The 12678-nt window shown below is 41.1% G+C and overlaps 1 long non-coding RNA gene across 2 annotated transcripts; it reads right to left on the reverse strand.

Moving 5' to 3' along the window:
• Window positions 1-310: 310 nt before the first annotated feature.
• LOC141629470 (uncharacterized) lies at window positions 311-11826 on the reverse strand. 2 transcript variants are annotated; one of them, XR_012537292.1, is made up of 3 exons: window positions 11588-11780; window positions 11272-11371; window positions 311-964 (listed from the first exon to the last, which is right to left on the reverse strand). It is a non-coding gene; the product is annotated as an uncharacterized LOC141629470 (long non-coding RNA). The 2 variants fall into 2 exon arrangements; XR_012537291.1 differs by lacking the exon at window positions 311-964 and having other exon boundaries at window positions 11119-11371; window positions 11588-11826.
• Between the last annotated feature and the right edge of the window lie 852 nt (window positions 11827-12678).

The following is a 12678-nucleotide window of genomic DNA, read 5'->3' on the forward strand; positions in this document are numbered from 1 at the left end:
AAAAATGTAGGAGACAGAATTTTAATTAGCATTTGTTGTAGTAAGTTTAGTGCACACTCAATCCATTTCAGTGAAAGATATGGTTGCTCTTAGTTCTATATTTAACATGTTTTTGCAATTAATCGCTTACTACCTAACTTTAGAAACTTAGATCATTCTTCGCAACATTTTACGTCCATCTTCAAGGACTTCAACACTCTTACTCTGAAGTCATAAGGTTGAGTGCGTAACTAACTATATGTATTAGGTTTATAAGTTTAAGGATTATTTCATGGGAATAATCTCACTTATAACCTCCCCTTGAAAATAACACTCCATCTTATCTGTAATTCGAATTAAATCTATCATATTCACTAATCTCCCCATAACACTCTCATGCGACCGGAAACCTGAAGAACAGGTCACCCATGTTATTTTATAGAAGTGAAGTGTGTTCAACACACTTTAAACACACCAAACACTCCCTCTCTTAACTAAAAAGCCATCAGCCATGGTAGCTTGAAGTACGAATTACGAAATTGATTAGCTACATCTCCATATAATTCGCCCCCTCCACCCATCAATTCGTACCCATCTCAAGCCACCATAAAACTCGCCCCTTCACCCATCAATTCGTGAACCAAGCACCACCACGACATTCATCCACTCATTCATCACCATCACCGAATCCACCACCACACCAACCAGGTGTTACCTCTATTCGCGCCATCACCACCAGCAACAGCGACATCAACATCAGGTATCTCCACCAATTCGACTCACCTGCTCCTCCGTGGACAAATCCGAGCATCATTATAGCTACCTTCAACCATCACATCACCTCCACCTTTGTTCTCAGTTTGAGCACCGTGCTCGCATCAACCAGCCACAAGAGCAGCGTCATTGAACTGAATCTGAGCACCACCATGACTCGCCTTCGCCGTGCCGAAAGCAGCTCCATTTGAAATAGGTCACAGTGATTCCGCTACAATTCAATTTAACATACCAATTTGAATTAATTAAGATTTTCTAAAATTCAATTAACATAAGAAGAATAAGGGAGAAGCAGAATCAAAAGGGGAGTTGAAAATAAAAAACGGAATAAAAAGAATAAGGGAGAAGGCGAATCAAAAGAACAAAAAGTAGAACACAAATGTTGAAGAAAGATGGAGGAGATGTACAAAAATGGCAGAAATCAGTCGAAAATAGTTATATAAGGAGGAGAGAGATTGTAACTTAAAGTTACCGGTCATGATATTAAGTGAGTTCGTTACGGGAAGATTAGTGAATATGATGGATTTAATTCGAATTACTGATAGGTTGGAGTGTTATTTGCAGGGGGGCATAGGTGGGATTATTCCCATGAAATAATCCTAAGTTTAATCATAAGATTTGGGGTTGCACTACATTAATATTCAGGCCGTCTAGACCAAAGAAAAAAAATCAGGTCCTTGTTATAATCTCATACGGAGTATATGGTACCTATTTTATTTAATTGCAAAACTTTTTGATGAGAGGAAAACGTAAATGAGAATAAAGTCGTGTTCTTTTAAATTATATTTTAGTTCAGTTCAGCTCTATATAGTTTAATTCATGGTTTTTTTTTGGTCAAACACACCCTTTAAAAAACTTTTTTTTTCCAGACACAATCTTTAAAAAAGAAGTTTGTAAAACAAAACCTTTAATAATAATTTTTTTGTCAAACACGACATTTTGGTCGGAGTTTGATCACTTGCAGTGGGGTGACTTTCAGTCGATGTTTGAGATAGCAAACGAGGTCGGTTTGAGGTGTTCTTAGACTCGTTGGAAAGGTACGAGTACAACCTTTCCAGAGATTATCAACACGGTGGTGATATGTGGACTTATATGGGGTATATTGGAGTGCAAAGTAAGGCTGGTCAGAGAGAGTTGCTCTAAATCTGGGTTTACAGCAGGTGGTCCAGGGGTTTCTTGTGAGTCTTATAATGGGGTTATGATGTTTTGTTTGGTCTGAAATTTGGTATGTAGGTAAACGGGAGTGCAAGATAGGTCGTAGTTATGTTGTTTGTGGTGGTTGTTGGTTGCAAGTGATGGTTCGAGGGGAGTAAATTGATCCACGAAAAAGTCCTACTTTGACTCTCTTCTGTTTTGTTTTTACCTCAAATTCACCCCCCTTGAACCACTACTTACAACCACAACCACAACAAATAACACAACCACTACCTACCTTGCACTCCCCTCTACCTACATACCAAATTTCAGACCAAACAAAGCATCATAACTCCATTAAAAGACCCACAAGAAACTCCCTCACCACCCACTATGAACCTAGATTTAGAGAAACCCTCTCTCACCGGACTTACTTTACACACTAATAACCCCCCCCCCCCCCCCTAAGGCCACCTATTGTAATACTCCGTATTTATGAGTCTTTGGGTACTCTATCGAGTAGGCCTTACTCTGTCGAGTAAGGGTAAGTTGCGTTTTAAAATAGTTTCTGACTTGTTGGGTACTCGATCGAGTAGCTAGGATACTCGATCGAGTACCTTAGATACTCGATCGAGTAGTCGGTTTTACGGGGAGTTTTCTCGGGTTTTGTTAATTATGCGATTAAGATATATAACCTTTTCCGTCATCATTCTAAACACTTTTGCAAAACCTAATTTACTGTCAAAGAGAGAAAGCAAGTACGTTTATCATCTTAATCGCATTGTTAGCAATTCCCGGAGTTGGGAAGGTCGGTTTTCATCGTTTGATATACCGTTGAGATCCTTGCGTCGAGGGTAAGATCTATGTACCCTTTTTGTTGTCTTTCCTTTAAGTTGGTTAAACCCTAATCTAGAGATTTGGGGGTTTTTGAGTAGTTTGTGATTTGGTAGCATTTGTATGTTGTGTGATAGGAGGAGGTTTCGTAGAAGAAGCTTTTTGAGACAGCTGTAGAGACCGTCTGATAGTTGTGCTTTCCAGGTAGGATTTCCTACTCAGTATTAGTCCCATAATGGGATGATTGTTGATGTGTTGAGATTGATTGTTTGATATAGTAATTGTATTGTGACTGTTGTGATTGTGATTGTGATTGATTGTTTCTCGGTTCTCGAGATGCGTTCTCGGTGAGTGGAGTCACTTGCGGGAGTGGCTTCACGCCCTAGTTTCGCCCTTCGTGGAACCCGCCACGGAAGGGGATGTGCACATTAATGGACAGGGTTATCGCTCATTATGAGGAGCGGGGCTTAGGTGGGAACGACTGCGGTCCCCCACTGGCAGGACTGGTCCAGTGGACAGTCAGTGATTGAGATTGTTGGGATTGGTGTGGATGTATGTGTGTGTGATGGTTAAGCTGTCTGTTTATCTTATTGTTGATATATATTGAGTTGTGTGATTAGTACTTGACCCATTTGTTGTTTTGTAAACTGCGGTGATCCATTCGGGGATGGTGAGCGAGAATTGAGCGAGTTTGAGTTGAGTCTTGGGATAGTGGGAGGTGCCACCGTCGACGATAGAAGTCTTCCATTTGTAGTCTTTTAGTTTTATGACATTTCAGTATTTTAGTAGACAGTTGGTTTTAAGAACTTGTACCCGTATTTTGGGATTTGGTTTCAGTTGTACTTTTCACTAAAGTTATATTATTTAAGTTGTTTCTTTATTGTCTTATGAATATCATGCCTCGGGCAACCGAGATGGTAATATCTTCATACCTGAGTGGTCCTGGTAAGGCACTTGGAGTATGGGGGTGTTACAAATGGTATCAGAGCGACGATCCTGAAACCTGTAACCAATGAACCTAATGAACATATGGAGTCAATTAAAATGAACCCGGGGTAAAGGTTTTAGGAGCTAATGCAAAGGCTTGGGAGACGTCCTAAAGTCGCGAACTTGCCCTACAATTTTGAACCGGTCACATGGGGGGTGTATGTCAAGGTCGTATGCGCCGTTTGGTTAGCTTGTGTGTGAATGTGATGGAGTGTGTGTAATTGTTGGATGTTTGAAGTAGAAAGTTGAGAATGTGAAAGAAAGGTTGATAATATATGTAGAACTGTTGTTGGAATGAGGAACATGATGGATCTTTACAATGTGGCGTTTAATAACATGATATAATGATTTCGTAGATCGTATGATAAGATGCGTAGCCTTATATGCTTAGTTATGTTATAACGTTGGTTTTATAAAGTTTTTAGCGTGTTAGCATAAGATATAACTTACGGGTAGCGTTTCTGAGTTAGCATGACTCGATCGAGTGGGACTGACTTGATCGGGTGGGTTTTTGATGATTTTGAGTCCAGAATCGTGTTTTTGGGCACTCGATCGAGTACCTGGGGCACTCGATCGAGTAGGGGGTCACTCGATCGAGTAGCCTAACTACTCGGTCGAGTATGTTAGAGATCAGAAGGTCTGTTTGGGGTCTGATGTTGGGGCACTCGATCGAGTATGAAGGGCACTCGATCGAGTAGCCCGTTACTCGATCAAGTTTTGGGAACTCGATCGAGTAGGGTCTGGGCAGCGTGTTTTCTTGTTTTGAGGTTTTGGCGCGTATGTTTATATCCACCCCTTTTTCTCTTATAGTTTCAAGATGCCGCCCAAGAAGAATGCGTTGTATGCGAGAGCTGAGCTTATGACTATGGATGACATCATTAAGATGTTGGAGCATCAGGATGCTCTTACTGAGGCTTCAAAGACTGTGGGGAAAGATAAGGATAAGGATAAGGAGAAGGAGGTTGATCATTCTAAAATCAGCCTCTATATAGCGAGGTTTAACCCGAACGAGTACAAGGGAGTTGGGGAGCCTAACCTTCTTGATAGTTGGCTTAGAGAGATGGAGAACATATTAGATTTAGTTCACTGTCCTGATGAGATGAGGGTGGAACAAGCTGCGTTCTATCTGAGGGAGGCTGCTGGCAAGTGGTGGGATACGGTGAAAGTGAGTGCTAAGGAGATATATACGAACCAAGGTTTACCTGCTATACCTTAGGAGGAGTTTCGTAGGGCTGTGAGAAAGGAGTTCGTACCGGAACATGTGAGGAGTAAGTTGAGAGAAGAGTTTGACAGTTTTAAGATGACCGCTGAGATGTTTGTGGTCAAGTACTACAGGCAGTTCAATGAGAAGTCTAGGTATGCTGAGGATATGGGTTTGAATGAGGAGAATCGCACCGAGGTTTGAGAGGGGGTTGACCCCTAAGATTATGGATAAGTTACCCGTGGGAGTCCTTACTGATGTTAAGGAAGCTTATGAGAGGGCTGGGAGAGCTGAGAGGTTGGTCGAGATGGCTCAGGAGAGGTTAGGTGGCGAGAAAAGAAAGTCTGAGAGCGAGGGTGGTGGTCAATCTAATCACAAGAAAGGCAACCACAATCAGTCTAGAGGGTTTTCTTCCGGGTCAGGGTTCAGTGCTGGGGCTTCCTTCGGGCATGGCCGTGGAGGTGGTAGTGGTAGTTGGGGAGTGACCTGCTTCAGTTGTGGTGGTGTAGGCCACAAGAGGCATGAGTGCACAAGTGCACCGGGAATTTTCCGGAGACTGCGCGCGAGCTACGCGAGCAATAGACCGGGCTGGATCATGGGCAAATCGGGAAGTCAAAGCTATCGAGTGGAGGTAACCGCAACGGCGGTAATTCTTATCGAGACCACCAACGAACAACAACAACAATCAAGGGTCGGGTGCTAAGCGACCCACATCCCAAGATCTTGTCCAGGGAGGTGGACGGAAGACCGATGGAAAGTTATTCATGATGGAGAAGAAAGCGGTGAGGAGGATGCACACGTTATCACCGGTACTTTCCTTGTTAATGGTATTCATACCTTTGTTTTGTTTGATTCGGGGGCTTCTCAGTCGTTTGTATCTTCAAGTCATGTTAAACGGTTGGGTTTGAGGGTGTATGAGTCTGTTAGTGAGCAAGTTTTTATACCTTCGGGTGAGTCTGTATCATGTGGGAGGTTGTTTAGAGATGTATCTATGATAGTTGGGCAAGTTGATCTACCTGTAGACTTGCTAGAGTTTCCTTTTGACGGTTTTGAGATGATAGTCGGGATGGATTGGTTAGGAAAGTATAAAGCTAAGATAGACTGTCATCAAAAGAAAGTGTCTTTAAGAGGTCCTAAGGGTGTTAGTGTGTCTTATCGTGGGTTTCTAGTCAAACCCAAAGTTAAGTTGATTCAATTGTCACCTTGAAGTCTTATCCGAGGAAGGGATGTCCTTTGATCTTGTGCCATGTGAGAGATGACCGGATAGAGAGTCCGACAGTTGATCGATACCGAGTGGTGGGAGAGTTTGCGAGATGTTTTTCCGGAGGAGATTAGGGGTTGCCACCGAAGAGTGAGATAGATTTCACCGTTGAGTTGAAACCGGGGACGGGGCCAATCTCTAAGGCACCGTACCGGATGGGTCCTAAGGAGATGGAGGAGCTCAGGAAACAGTTAGATGATCTGATAGAGAAGGGATACATTAGACCAAGTGTATCGCCGTGGGGAGCACCAGTTCTTTTCGTAAAGAAGAAAGATGGGAGTTTGAGGTTGTACATAGATTACGGGGGAGTGAACCGAGTGACGGTGAAGAACAAGTATCCTTTGCTAAGGATAGATGACCTGTTTGCTCAGTTGAGTGGTGCATCGGTCTTTTCCAAGATTGATTTGAGGTCGGGGTACCATCAGGTGAAGATTAGAGAGGTGGACATACCAAAGACGACTTTCACGTCGAGGTATGGCCATTATGAGTATGTGGTGATGCCGTTTGGGTTATCTAATGTACCTACATTTGTGTTTATGGATTTGATGAACAGAATCTTGAGACAGTTTTTGGACCAGTTTGTGGTGGTATTTATCGATGACATCTTAGTCTACTCTAAGACTAAGGAGGAGCATGAGGAGCATCCGAGGATCGTGTTGCAAACTTTGAGGGATCATGAGTTGTATGCTAAGCTGTCCAAGTGTGAGTTATGGTTAGAGAAAGTTGCTTTTCTGGGGCATGTGATCTCTAAGGAGGGAGTGGCTGTGGATCCGGCGAAGATTGAGGCGGTGACAAAGTGGGAAGCACCAAAGAATGTTGTTGAGATTAGGAGTTTCTTGGGTTTATTTGGATACTACGAGACGGTTCGTGAAAGATTTCTCCAAGATAGCTAGACCTATGACAGCGTTGATAAGGAAAGAGAACAGGTTTCGTTGGGATGAGAGTTGTGAGACGGCGTTCCAAACATTAAAGGAGCGTTTGACCACAGCTCCTATCTTAGCATTGCCTGAAGGGATTGAGAACTTTGAGGTTTATACAGATGCCTCAAAGAATGGGTTGGGATGTGTGTTGATGCAGAATGGTAAAGTGATTGTCTATGCTTCTAGGCAATTGAAGCCTTATGAGGAGAACTACCCTACTCATGATCTGGAGCTGGGTGCAGTGGTGTTTGCTCTCAAGATTTGGAGACATTACCTTTATGGAGCAATCTTTAAGGTATTTTCTGACTACAAGAGTCTCAAGTACATCTTCACTCAAAAGGAGTTGAACATGAGACAGAGGAGGTGGATGGAGCTGATTGGCGATTATGACATGGAAATTATCTACCATGAAGGGAAGGCCAATGTAGTTGCTGATGCTTTTAGTATAAAGAGTGTACATTCTCTGTGTACAGCTCTATCTTTGATGAGGCTGAGAGATGAGGTAGTGAGGTTTGGGATACATATGATGCAGACAGGAGAAGCCATGGGTGATATGACAGTACAGCTTGAGTTTTATGATGACATTCGAGGTAAACAGGCGTTGGATCCTAAGATAGTGGAGTGGAGAGCTAGAGTGGAGAAAGGGACAGTGTCTCGATTCTCTATTCATACAGATGGTAGTTTGAGGTTTGATGGTAGGTGGTGTGTCCCTAATGATGAGGAGTTGAAAAAGACAATTATGACAGAGGCGCATTGTACACCATATTCAGTACATCCAGGTGGTGACAAGCTATATAAGGATTTAAAGAACACGTTTTGGTGGCCTGGGATGAAGAAAGAAACAGCAGAGTTTGTGGCCCATTGTTTGACATGCCAGAGAGTAAAAGGGGAACAACGACGACCACAAGGTAAGATTCAGTTTTTAGAGGTACCTGAGTGGAAGTGGGAATCCATTTCGATGGATTTTATCGTGGGTTTGCCAAAGAGTCAACAAGGTAACAACATGATTTGGGTAATAGTGGATCGACTGACCAAGTCAGCTCACTTTGTTCCAATGAAAGATATATGAACTAAAGCACAATTGGCTATAGCTTATCGAAAGAACGTGCTTAAGTTACATGGAGTCCCTAAGGACATAGTGTCTGACAGAGATGCGAGATTTATATCAAGGTTTTGGAAAGAGTTGCAGGAATCGTTGGGAATAACTTTGAAGATGAGTACAACATTTCATCCTGCGACAGATGGACAAACTGAGAGAACAATCAAGACTCTTGAGGATATGTTGCGAGCTTGTGTGATGGATTTTGGTGGTAGCTGGGAACAGAGGCTGGACTTGATAGAATTTTCTTACAATAACAGCTATCACACTAGTATTGGTATGGCACCGTTTGAGGCTTTGTATGGGAGGAGATGTAGGAGTCCGATTTGCTGGGACGATAGTGTTGAGGCAGTGGTTTTAGGACCAGAAATGGTGCATGAGATGGTGGAACAGATTAAGATGATCAGGGAACGGATGAGAGCAGCTCAGGATAGGCAAAAGAGTTATGCAGATCTACATCGCCGGGACATAGAGTTTCAAGTTGGGGATAAGGTTCTTTTGAAAGTGTCTCCTATGCGTGGGGTTATGAGATTTGGGAAGAAAGGCAAGCTAAGTCAGAAGTTCATTGGGCCTTATGAGATCTTAGAGCGAGTTGGGGAAGTTGCATATCGTCTGGCTTTACCAGCTGATATTCTCAATTCTGCCACCATAAGAAGTATTATGACCACCCTTCACCATGATAATTTCTCCATTCTTTGTGAGTGACCCGTCACATGTGTTAGAGGCAGAGAGCTTAGAGCTAGATGAGTCCTTATCATATCTTGAGGTGCCTAAGCAGATTCTTGACCGAAAGGTTAGGAAGACTAGGAGTGGTGAAACATTTTTGCTTAAGATCCTTTGGTCTAACCACGAGACTGAGGAAGCTACATGGGAGCCAGAGGAAGCTATGAAAGAGCGTTACCCTTTTCTTTTTAATCAGGTATGTGTGGTTACGGGGACGTAACCTTGTTTCTTTTAGGGGGGTAGGAGATGATCGCGAACAGTTTTTAAGAGTTTTATACCCTTTTTGTATGTTGTGTCGGTATGTTTGTCGGGATGAGTTGGGTTAGTAACATGTTTTATGTTGAATTTTGTTTTGGTTGTTGAGTCGGGAGTGTTGTGGGAGTACCTTTGTTTAGTAGTGGTTTGAACTTCGGAGACGAAGTTCTTTTTAAGGAGGGAAGACTGTAATACTCCGTATTTATGAGTCTTTGGGTACTCTATCGAGTAGTCCTTACTCTGTCGAGTAAGGGTAAGTTGCGTTTTAAAATAGTTTCTGACCTGTTGGGTACTCGATCGAGTAGCTAGGATACTCGATCGAGTACCTTAGATACTCGATCGAGTAGCCGGTTTTACGGGGAGTTTTCTCGGGTTTTGTTAATTATGCGATTAAGATATATAACTTTTTCCGTCATCATTCTAAACACTTTTGCAAAACCTAATTTACTGTCAAAGAGAGAAAGCAAGTACGTTCATCATCTTAATCGCATTGTTAGCAATTCCCGGAGTTGGGAAGGTCGGTTTTCATCGTTTGATATACCGTTGAGATCCTTGCGTCGAGGGTAAGATCTATGTACCCTTTTTGTTGTCTTTCCTTTAAGTTGGTTAAACCCTAATCTAGGGATTTGGGGGTTTTTGAGTAGTTTGTGATTTGGTAGCATTTGTATGTTGTGTGATAGGAGGAGGTTTCGTAGAAGAAGCTTTTTTCATGTACATTTGTAGAGACCGTCGATAGTTGTGCTTTCCGGGTAGGATTTCTACTCGTATTAGTCCCATAATGGGATGATTGTTGATGTGTTGAGATTGATTATTTGATATAGTAATTGTATTGTGACGGCTGTGATTGTGATTGTGATTGATTGTTCTCTGGTTCTCGAGATGCGTTATCGGCTGAGTGGAGTCACTTGCGGGAGTGGCTTCACGCCCTAGTTTCGCCCTTCGTGGAACCCGCCACGGAAGGGGATGTGCACATTAATGGACGGGGTTATCGCTCATTATGAGGAGCGGGGCTTAGGTGGGAACATTGCGGTCCCCATCGGGCAGGATCGGGTCCGGTGGGACGATCGATGATTGAGATTGTTGGGATTGGTGTGGATGTATGTGTGTGTGACGGTTAAGCTGTCTGTTTATCTTATTGTTGATATATATTGAGTTGTGTGATTAGTACTGACCCCGGCTGTTGTTTTGTAAACCTGCGGTGATCCATTCGGGGATGGTGAGCGAGAATTGAGCGAGTTTGAGTTGAGTAATGGGATAGTGGGAGGTGCCACCGTCGACGATAGAAGTCTTCCATTTTGTAGTCTTTTAGTTTTATGACATTTCAGTATTTTAGTAGACAGTTGGTTTTAAGAACTTGTACCCGTATTTTGGGATTTGGTTTCAGTTGTACTTTTCACTAAAGTTATATTATTTAAATTGTTTCTTTATTGTCTTATAAATATCATGCCTCGGGCAACCGAGATGGTAATATCTTCATACCTGAGTGGTCCTGGTAAGGCACTTGGAGTATGGGGGTGTTACACCTATCACCACCATGTTGATAACCCGTGGAAAGCTTGTACTCTCACCTTTTCAATGAGTCTAAGAACACCTCAAATCGACCTTGTTTGCTATCTCAAAAATCAACTGAAAGTCACCTCATTGCAACTGAAATGGGCGACTGATTTCAGTCGCCAAAATGAAATTGGCCACTGAAATCAGTAGTCAGGTCTGTATCGCAACGCCTAGTCGCCTTTTTAGATTCGGGCGACTGATCTTAGTCACCAAAATTGGCGATCGGTTTTGATAGCCAAATTATGATCGATTTCGAGAAGGTTTGATTTTAGCGATGGTTTTGATAGCAAAACTAGCGACTGATTTCAGTCGTCAAATTGGCAACAAAAAAATAAAAAATAAATCGCGTTATTTTGCAGGAAAATATCCCAATATTCTTGCATTAAAAGAATGATGCTAAAATCGAAACATTTATTATATTAATAAACTCATACATATTAATATAATGAATCTAAATACTAAATTTACATCACAATATTTTATTATTTGAAACTAAATACTAAATTTACATCACAATATTTTCTTATTTGAAACTAAATACTAAATTTACATAAACATATTTCTTGACGATCAGAGATCTGCTCATAGTCTATTGTAGTTGGTCTTCTATTGCTCAATCCGTCTTCCTCTACTTCTCCTCTTCTATTCCCCTGAATAAAAACCCACAACTATAAATAAATTTCCAATTACATTTTACATCACAATAATAATTTAACTAATTCGTTTTTTTAAACTTATTTTTGAAGTAAAATCGTTTTCAAGTCAAAATCTAAATAGAAATTCACATGCATGTTAATAATTTAAAACCCAAATACTTTGAAATTAAAATCTGAAAAACTAAAATTATAAGGTAAATAGATCAATACCTTTCATTAGATGAAGGAGGGTGAGATTTTGATGAAGTTGAGATATCTTGGAATTTTTGTTGGTTTGGGAAAAGATGAGGGAAAATAAGGGATTTGGTTGAATGAGAGAAGATGAGAGAGTTTTGGTGGGAAAAGATAAGGAAAAATGGAAAAATGAGAATGTGATTATGTGAGGGAGGTGAGATGTGAGGGAGGTGGGATCCCTTTCTTTGTTTATATCGGCCAAAATGGCGATTGAAATATTTTTGGTCGCCAAATTGACGACTGATTTCGGTCGCCCGGCCTTATTTTTATGTCGTAGCCAATTTGGCGACTGGTTTCCGTAGCCAAATTAACGACTGATTTCAGTAGCCAAATTGGCGACCTTATTTTGAGTCGCCAATATCAATTATAGAACGGATTTGTGTCGTCGCCAATTTGGCGACCAATATCAGTCGCCCGATGAAATACTTCAGTCGCCGATTTACGGCGGGTCTGTTCAGTTGCCACTTTATAGTCGTCCCAAACCAAAATTTTTGTAGTGAAACTCCTGTCAAAATGTTGTGTTTGACGGAAAAATTATTATTGAAGGTTGTGTTTTACAAACTTTTTTTTAAAGGTGGTGTTTGGAAAAAAAAAGTTTTTTAAAGATTGTGTTTGACAAAAATTCCTTTAATTCAGTTCATTTTAATTATGCTCATCTCTTCACAAATTAACTCTTACTTTCGGTTCAGTTCCTTTCAGCTGAAAAGAATAGAGTCTAATTAAGGAAAATGAAGTAATATTTTAACTATAAGACACATGTTTAATTTTAATACAAGACAAAATATATTCTTAAATATTTTATTATTGTTTTTTGGAGTAAAGGGAGTCACAAGGGCTAATATAATGTCGGGGGGATGTGAACGCATGTCATGAGTATCACCGCTTATAATTTCCCCACCTACTAAATGAATATGCATCCTCACAAATTTTCCCTCCAAAAAGTATCTTTCTAATTATGTATATATTAACTATGTAAGGTAACTAATAATTATAATAATTTATTTCGTTAACTTATTATCTTTTCATTAAAATTAATTTTTTCATCAATTATATTTTTTGAGTGAACT

The sequence above is a fragment of the Silene latifolia genome, chromosome 2 (assembly GCF_048544455.1).
Source record: "Silene latifolia isolate original U9 population chromosome 2, ASM4854445v1, whole genome shotgun sequence".
Classification (NCBI taxonomy): Eukaryota; Viridiplantae; Streptophyta; class Magnoliopsida; order Caryophyllales; family Caryophyllaceae; genus Silene; species Silene latifolia.